The sequence below is a fragment of the Vicia villosa genome, linkage group LG1 (genome assembly GCF_029867415.1).
Source record: "Vicia villosa cultivar HV-30 ecotype Madison, WI linkage group LG1, Vvil1.0, whole genome shotgun sequence".
Taxonomy (NCBI): Eukaryota; Viridiplantae; Streptophyta; class Magnoliopsida; order Fabales; family Fabaceae; genus Vicia; species Vicia villosa.
The window spans coordinates 222,852,786-222,860,716 of NC_081180.1; the positions used below are offsets into that span (position 1 = coordinate 222,852,786).

A 7,931-nucleotide genomic window follows, 5' to 3' on the forward strand; every position below is an offset into this window, starting at 1 on the left:
ATTTTATTTTTAAATAAATAAATTACTTTTTAAAGGGTACAATAGGTATGAAAAAAGAGTCATCCCAAAATTCCCTATCCTCTTTATATATAGTTATAGATATAAGTATAGATAGGCTACCTTAAAATGTAAATATAAAATATGTATTTTATTTTAAGAAAGAAGTAGTTTCAAGAGCTTTTTTACACACCTAAAAAATTGTACATAATTTTGTCATTTATATTACCATCCCTATAAATTTAACTAGTGTCTATACCCGTGCGAGGCACAGGTTAAAAAATTCGTATAATAAAAAATATATTTTATAAGTACTTACAGCTAAAATATATATGTTATAGACCAAAAAAACTTTACAAATTTTTAAAGATAAATTATATATATTATATGTCATTAAAAAAAATAATAAATTCAGCAAATTTTAATACCAAATGTGAGATGGGGTCAAAACTATTTTAATTAAAAAAAATTAATTTCCAAAATAAAGTTAAAGAGGGGGATTAAAACTCTAATTAAGTCAAAAATATATTTAATCAAATAATTAAATTTATGTTATTTAGAATATTTAAATAAATTTACATTATTAAAAATATTTCAAGATTAAACTATTTTAAACAAACATGAAACAAAAATTAGTAGAGCATATATAATGATAACAATGTGGTTCCTTGTTTTAACTTTCATGATTGAAGATTGACTTCTCTTGTTGCTACAAAACAAAAACAGTGAATCTAAATGTGTTAAACATGCATTAGGGGATCAAATAGGTGATACTCCGCAATCTTTTGTAACAATAATATTGAATAATATTGAATCAAAACCTTTGATGGCTCTAGATAGATATTTTCCCACCATCACATATTCAAAAGAACTACTTCACATAGCTAGCAAGTGTTCTTTTGGATACGACATGAAGTGTACATATGAACACTGTAATAGTTGTGTTTATTTTAAATGTGCACTACATCCAAAGTTAATTCAAGAGGTGTGAAAAGTTTCTCCTATTGGTGAAATATAGTTAGGAGGACATATCTTAATTTTTTTTACTACAAACTAAAGTTTGAACAGTTATAGTTTCCAGCCACAATCCCTCATTTCTTTTGCATGAATCTTAATCACCTAACGGCGGAGGATAATTCCCTTCTCATCCTCGGCATTACATATTTCCCAATCAGTCTAAATGAATTTAACTTTTCATCAAGAAAGTAAGTTGCATACCAGCAAATGTTACATTTGAATCAAATTCTTGAACTTCCTGAAACAACTTAAAACATGAGTCTCAACTGAGAGGAAGAAGATCAACAAACTCCTTCTCGGAAAAGTTCCATCATCAACATGTAAACACATGGATCGACATGCTGCCAGCAAAAAATTAATAAAATTCATGATTAGATTGAAAGAACTAAAACAAAGATATGTCACTTCAGATTCTACTATATCACCAGTAATTATGTCGCCAATGGCATGTGCAATCAGAAATGCTCTGAGAAATGAGAAGCAAGAGTTACATGAAAAGTATATATAATGAAGCTAAACTCCATGACTATCTATCAGTGTGAAAACAAACTCTCTATGGACTACACATAAAAGCATTGAAGGCACACTCTGTTTGCAACTCAAATTTATACCCTTTATGCAATGCTTCTTGGGTGAGTGGCGCAGCCACGCTTGGCGTGGATATTCCTCCTTGAGCAGCAACACGTTAACACCATAGTTGCAAAAAAGTGATGAAACCATGGTTCATATAATTGATCTCAATGCTTCTGAATCGGCTCAGTGCTAATCGAAAAGAAAACAACTATGGCTAGAAAAAACAATAACAAACAAAAGAGAATCATTATACCTTATACAATTCAACCAAGTTGTTGTGAAGATATTCTTGTTGTAGAGTAGCTAAGCTCATGTCAGGAGATAACACCTAGAATTATATAACAGTCAGCTAAATCTACATAACTCCAAGTGTATCTCTAGAATTTGATGCATAATTTAAAGCCTTCAAGCGTTGAAACACACTTTACAAAATCTATACACATATATGTTATATCTTATTAACTTGAAAGTATTTCCTAATATCTTCATCATAATTCACATATCTGTCGTTTGGTTTAGCTTGGTATTTAAAGACTTAGGTTCCATTAGTAATAATATATAGGGTACAATAGATCTTTCCACTTTACAGTTTGAAAGATGATTGTGACAAAATGACACGTATATTCAATTAAATTCAATCACTTCTAAAAATAGCACAGTGCAGCTTCAATTCAATCCACATATATTCACATCAACTGCGAAAACAGCACATCGCAGCTTCAATTCAATCTGCAGAACATACCAAAATATATCAGTACCTGCAACCTCTCTAGACATGGAGTTTAGTTTTTGTTCTAACTATTGCATGCAGTATGATTTTACTCTTACAGACATCAGTAATGCAATACAAACTTTGCTCTTTTGCTCTTCTGCATTTTCTTCGAATCAATACCTGATGAAGATCACATTTGCTTTTCATGTATGTTCTATTTTTAATTATGATGGTATTAGCTTATTTTTATCATTATAGAAAACAAAATAAGGAGGTAACAATGAGTTAGTTGCCTCCTCCCATTGTTCGATATAGATGTAGATTTAATCTTTTCAGAAACAACGCTATCATGGGCTGGATTTAATGCACCTTTAAGTATGAAGTTCAAAAGTTGGGCTGCTATATATAGTTAAGTAAAAAAAACATACTTAAAAATTTAATTCTATAATTGGGACCTTACAAACATAAAAAAATATTATAAACTTACCGCACTTATAGTTAAGGAACACTTCATCCATCACCGCAACAACACTGGCAGGCAAATTCCTCCTTCTAGTTCTTTCTTTATTCCAGAAAGAGCATATGAAAACAAATAAATCAATATGACAAAAAATTAATACTAATAATAATAATTAAAATTCAACATTCAAATAATAAAAACAGAAAAAATGCCTCCTAGTCTCCATTTCTGTTGACAATAGTCAACCACAAAGAATAAAGCAGCAAGAACAAACTTCAAACAAATTATATTTATCGTAATTTAACAATAAACAATCAGCATCAACAGGAATAAAATTCAAAAAACAATATTACATAACCTACACATGGGAATATAGTCATATTCAAACACTTGTACCTTCTGCAAGTGTTCCGGATGGCAAGAACAACATCTGGAAATGTTCATTTGATGAAATGATAGTCCTGAAAAATCGTTTGATGATATTTTGAACAATTAAGGGATTAATGCATTGAACACAAATGATTGATTGAAATAGAAAAAAATTATAACTGCTGAAAAATAACTTGCTCCTATTTCAATATAGAATTGTCAATAACGTGAAGCTTCTTTAGGTAAAGCATTGATTTGCATTGGCAAACCAGCAGGTCAAATACTTTTAATGTATGTATCATCCGAGCAACACCTAGAGAAAGCCACATAAAAGGAAGTCAAATTATGATATAATAATTTTACTGATAGCCCAAGTCAAATTGATATTATCTTGAGAGAGGGATGGTGATAAAGAATTCATGTGAAATAAAACCGAATATAATACCTGGATATCATCCGCAGATGTAACACTCGAAGCCAAATCTGACCAGTCAGACATTCTTCTCACCTCTTGTTCTTCATTAGAAAAGGGTAATTTATATTGGAGCACCAAATTTCCATGAGAGGCTTTTCTACTATTGTTAGTAGAAAAACATGGTGTAGTATGCATAGATCACAAACTTATACCATTATACTATTGTTTCAACTTTCAAGCAATTTCCTTCGATAACAAATGGAGTCAAAAAACTGCAATATTCAGTAACACAATCATTAAAGATAAGAGGCATTATCATTTATACCTATAGGTGCTCCAAATGCATCTGGTGGCAATTGATCGAACTCTATTCCTAGAATGGGCCCATCTTCCCTCAATGGTTCACCTAACTGATCCTCCACACAAGCAATTGCTCTAAGCTCTATTTCAGCCTATGGGGACTCATAGTAACCAACACTGACCGAGATTGCATTCAGAGGCTCCAACCATGTAGACGGACTCGAACCTGAGCCAAACCCTGATTCATACTCATTAAAGTGATCATGATCAGAACCTAACCTAAGGTCATCCACTGGGGAATCTGGCAAAGGCTTACCCGCTGGCTTACATGACACTGGCCCCTTCTTTGGAGAAGCAACAGATTCTTTCTTTGGAGCCGACGCCTCCATCTTATCCTTCAACCTCCTGCAGCAGAACCACATCTGCGGCTGTCGATCCATCAACCCCAATTTCTCAAACAACTCAACCCTCACAGACTCTGAAGGGTAATTATCCACTAATCAAACCAAAAAACACAAAATCAACCAAACCAAAATATCAAAATCTTCAAAATTCAAGAATTAAAACACACAAAAAACCAAAACCTAATTTCTGAAATTGAAAAACAAAGAGGAACTCACATGCATATGCTTTCTCAAGGGTTTCAAGCTGAAACGACGTCTTCATTTGTCTCTTAGGCTTGCTCGGACCTTCATTGGAAACAACAACCTTGTTATTGCTTTCAACATTATTGTTGTTATCATCGCTGCCACCACCCAGCTAACAAATTAATCCTTAGGGATAGACATGGGATGAAGCATAAATCTTTAGGGTTGGATTTGGAATGAGGCAGAAAGAGTTAGAGTTACCCAATCAAGAATCAGATTTGGAGCGAACACTTTCTTTTCTCTATGGAACAATCACTTCAAAATCGATTTGGGAGGGAATAATGAAAAATTCACATCTTCTTCTCTCTTAGTGAAAAATATACACTTTGGTTTGGAAGGGAACAGTGAAATTAGGAAGTAAGAGGAAGAAGAGAGTGTGAGGAAGAAGAGAAAGAAAGAAGAAGTAGATGCATCCGAAAACATTGAAGAGAGTATTGGAAAAGAGAAATAACTGATTTGTTGAGGAACCAAGGTTGGAATCTGAAGCGACCTAATACTCTCATTGAAATCTGGTGGATGAGTAAAGGAACGTTTATTTTTTTAAGTGAAGAGGAAAGGAAGAGGACGTTTGATATTCCCAATGGTCTAAGCAGTCAAAATTTTACGTGTTTCAAATAAAGTTTAATTAACTTAAAAATATAATAGAATTTTATTAATTTAAACTTTCCTCTTTTAATAACCTATCAATGTTTGACAAGTGTCCAATTTGCCAAAGTACTCATCTAACTTTATTATATTCTATGATTTAACATATTTAAATGATAGAGCTTTTTCCCTTTTTCTTATTTTTTAGTAACTAAACTGAATAATAATTAAATTGAGAGAACCTACAATCAAGCATACAAAAGAGATGATAACTTAAAAGATATGTGAAAACGCCCACATCTATCTTAATATATTATATGGTAACTATTATTTTTTCGTAATTAAAATTAGGGTTAATACCTATTTTCACCCCTGCCATATGGGGTGCATTTGAAAAACCCCCCTGCGAAAAAAAAAGTTGCAATTATTGCCTTAACAAATTTTAAAAGTTTCAACTTGGACCTTCAGCCAGCCACATCATCAAAAAATCTGATGTGGCAACTTCTTTTTAATTTATTATTATTATTTTAATTGAGTGGCTGGCTTATGTGGCATTATTATTATTTTTTTATTTAATTTAATTCCATGTGGCACTTTTATTATTATTATATTGTTTAGTTCTTAAGTTCTTAAATATCAAAGTTTAAAAAATTGGTCCCATGGGGTGTTGAACCCATGCACCATAGAATGCATGAAAAGCATCTTACCACTGCGCTGTAGACAATTCTATGTTATATAGTTCCCTTAGCATGTATATAATAGATACCGTTTACGTTTCATTATTAATTACTATTTTCATTATTATTTAATTTTAATATTATTAGTTAATAATTAATATTTAATGTTATTAATTAATATTACTAAATTATAAAATAATAATTAATATTTATTTTACGATTAAAGTTAATTAAATTATAAACTAAATTAAATTAATATAAAATAATATTAATTAATAATGTTAATAGTAAATTAAATTAAATTAAATATAAATATAAATATAAATATAAATTGTTTAAATTAAATTAATTAACTTAAATATAACGTTAATACTAAAATAATATTAAATAAATTAAATAAAAATAAATTAAATTAAATTAAACATAAACGTTAAATTAAATTAAACTAATATTAATTAGAAAATATAAACTAAATTAAATTAATGTAAACAAATATTAATTAATAACGTTAACAGTAAAATAAATTAAATTAAATTAGACATAAACATTTATATAAAATCTTTAAATTAAATTTATTAAGTTAAATATAACGTTAAAAGTAAAATAACATGAACTAAATTAAATTACATATAAACCTTAATATAAACATTAAATTTAACTAAAATAATATTAATTAGAAAATATAAACTAAATTAAATTAGTATAAACAAATATTAATTAATAATGTTAACAATAAATTATAAACTAAAATAGTATTAATTATAAAATATAAATTAAATTAAATTAAAATAAATTAAATTAATATAAACTAATATTAGTTAAAATTAATTAATTTAGTTTATATTTTATAATTTAATTAAATTAAACAGTAAAATAAATATTAATTATTATTTTATAATTTAAATAATATTATTTAATAACGTTAACATTAAGTAATAAATATTAACTAAAAATAAATATTAATTATTATTTTATAATTTAAATAATATTATTTAATAACGTTAACATTAAGTAATAAATATTAACTAAAAATAAATATTAATTATTATTTTATAATTTAACTAATATTATTTAATAACGTTAACATTAAGTAATAAATATTAACTAATAATAACTAATAAGTAATAAATATTAAATAATAATGTAAATATTAACTGTTAATCTTAATAATGTAAACAGTAGTTATTATATACTTTCTAAGGGGACTATAAATCAAAAGGCGAGCTACAGCGTAGTGGTAAGTTGTGTTACTTGCATTCTATGGTGCATGGGTTTTGAACACCCCATGGGACCAATTTTTTAAACTTTGATATTTAAGAACTTAAGAACTAAACAATATAATAATAATAAAAGTGCCACATGGAATTAAATTAAATAAAAAAATAATAGTAATGCCACATAAGCCAGCCACTCAATTAAAATAATAATAATAAATTAAAAAGAAGTTGCCACATCAGATTTTTTGATGATGTGGCTGACTGAAGGTCCAAGTTGAAACTTTTAAATTTTGTTAAGGCAATAATTGCAACTTTTTTTTTCGTAGGGGGGTTTTTCAAATGCACCCCATATGGCAGGGGTGAAAATAGGTATTAACCCTTAAAATTACTAAAAATTGGTTGGTTGCTTTTAAACCAAATAATCAAACCTTTATATTGCATGAAATTCTTTGACCAAATTATTTAATTTCTCATAAAGGACAATAAAAAAGACAATTAATTGTTAAATAAGTTTTATAATATAATTGTACGGTGAATGAATGAACTCCATTAAAAATGGAAGAAGAATAAGACATGAGCAAGTAAATATTTTCACATATCATTGAATCAAAAAAGCTACTTCGCATTTCTGTCATACCCTAATTTTTGACCCCCCTGAGATGTCATATCTTCAGGCTTTTCATCAGATCAAAACAAATACCCAAGAGCAGTTACTTCTTCATCTGGCATTTAATCGAGGATGGCCAGAAGTAAAAGAACTCAGGCAAAGGATCAATCAATAGAAGGATTAGTCTCTAAAACAAACATAGGACTCAAAAGCTTCATTTTTATCCACCTATGATTGATTAGACACCCAATCATCTGAACTCAGGTTTGCTTAGCTCACCAATCTAGGGTTTTGAGCCCATCAAGGACTAAAATTAGGGATTACCTTTGGGAAACCCTAAAAAGGTCCAAGGCCT

At 28.8% G+C, this 7,931-nt stretch overlaps 1 long non-coding RNA gene across 3 annotated transcripts; it reads right to left on the bottom strand.

Annotated features, from left to right (window-relative positions):
* Positions 1–946: 946 nt before the first annotated feature.
* Positions 947–5,025, bottom strand: LOC131623020 (uncharacterized). Of its 3 annotated transcripts, XR_009290073.1 has the most exons (8): positions 4,692–5,025; positions 4,464–4,532; positions 4,160–4,339; positions 3,574–4,081; positions 3,156–3,441; positions 2,787–2,861; positions 1,841–2,316; positions 947–1,355 (listed from the first exon to the last, which is right to left on the bottom strand). It is a non-coding gene; the product is annotated as an uncharacterized LOC131623020 (long non-coding RNA). The 3 variants fall into 3 exon arrangements; XR_009290074.1 differs by having other exon boundaries at positions 3,574–4,069; positions 4,464–5,025; XR_009290072.1 differs by having other exon boundaries at positions 4,464–5,025.
* Positions 5,026–7,931: the final 2,906 nt, after the last annotated feature.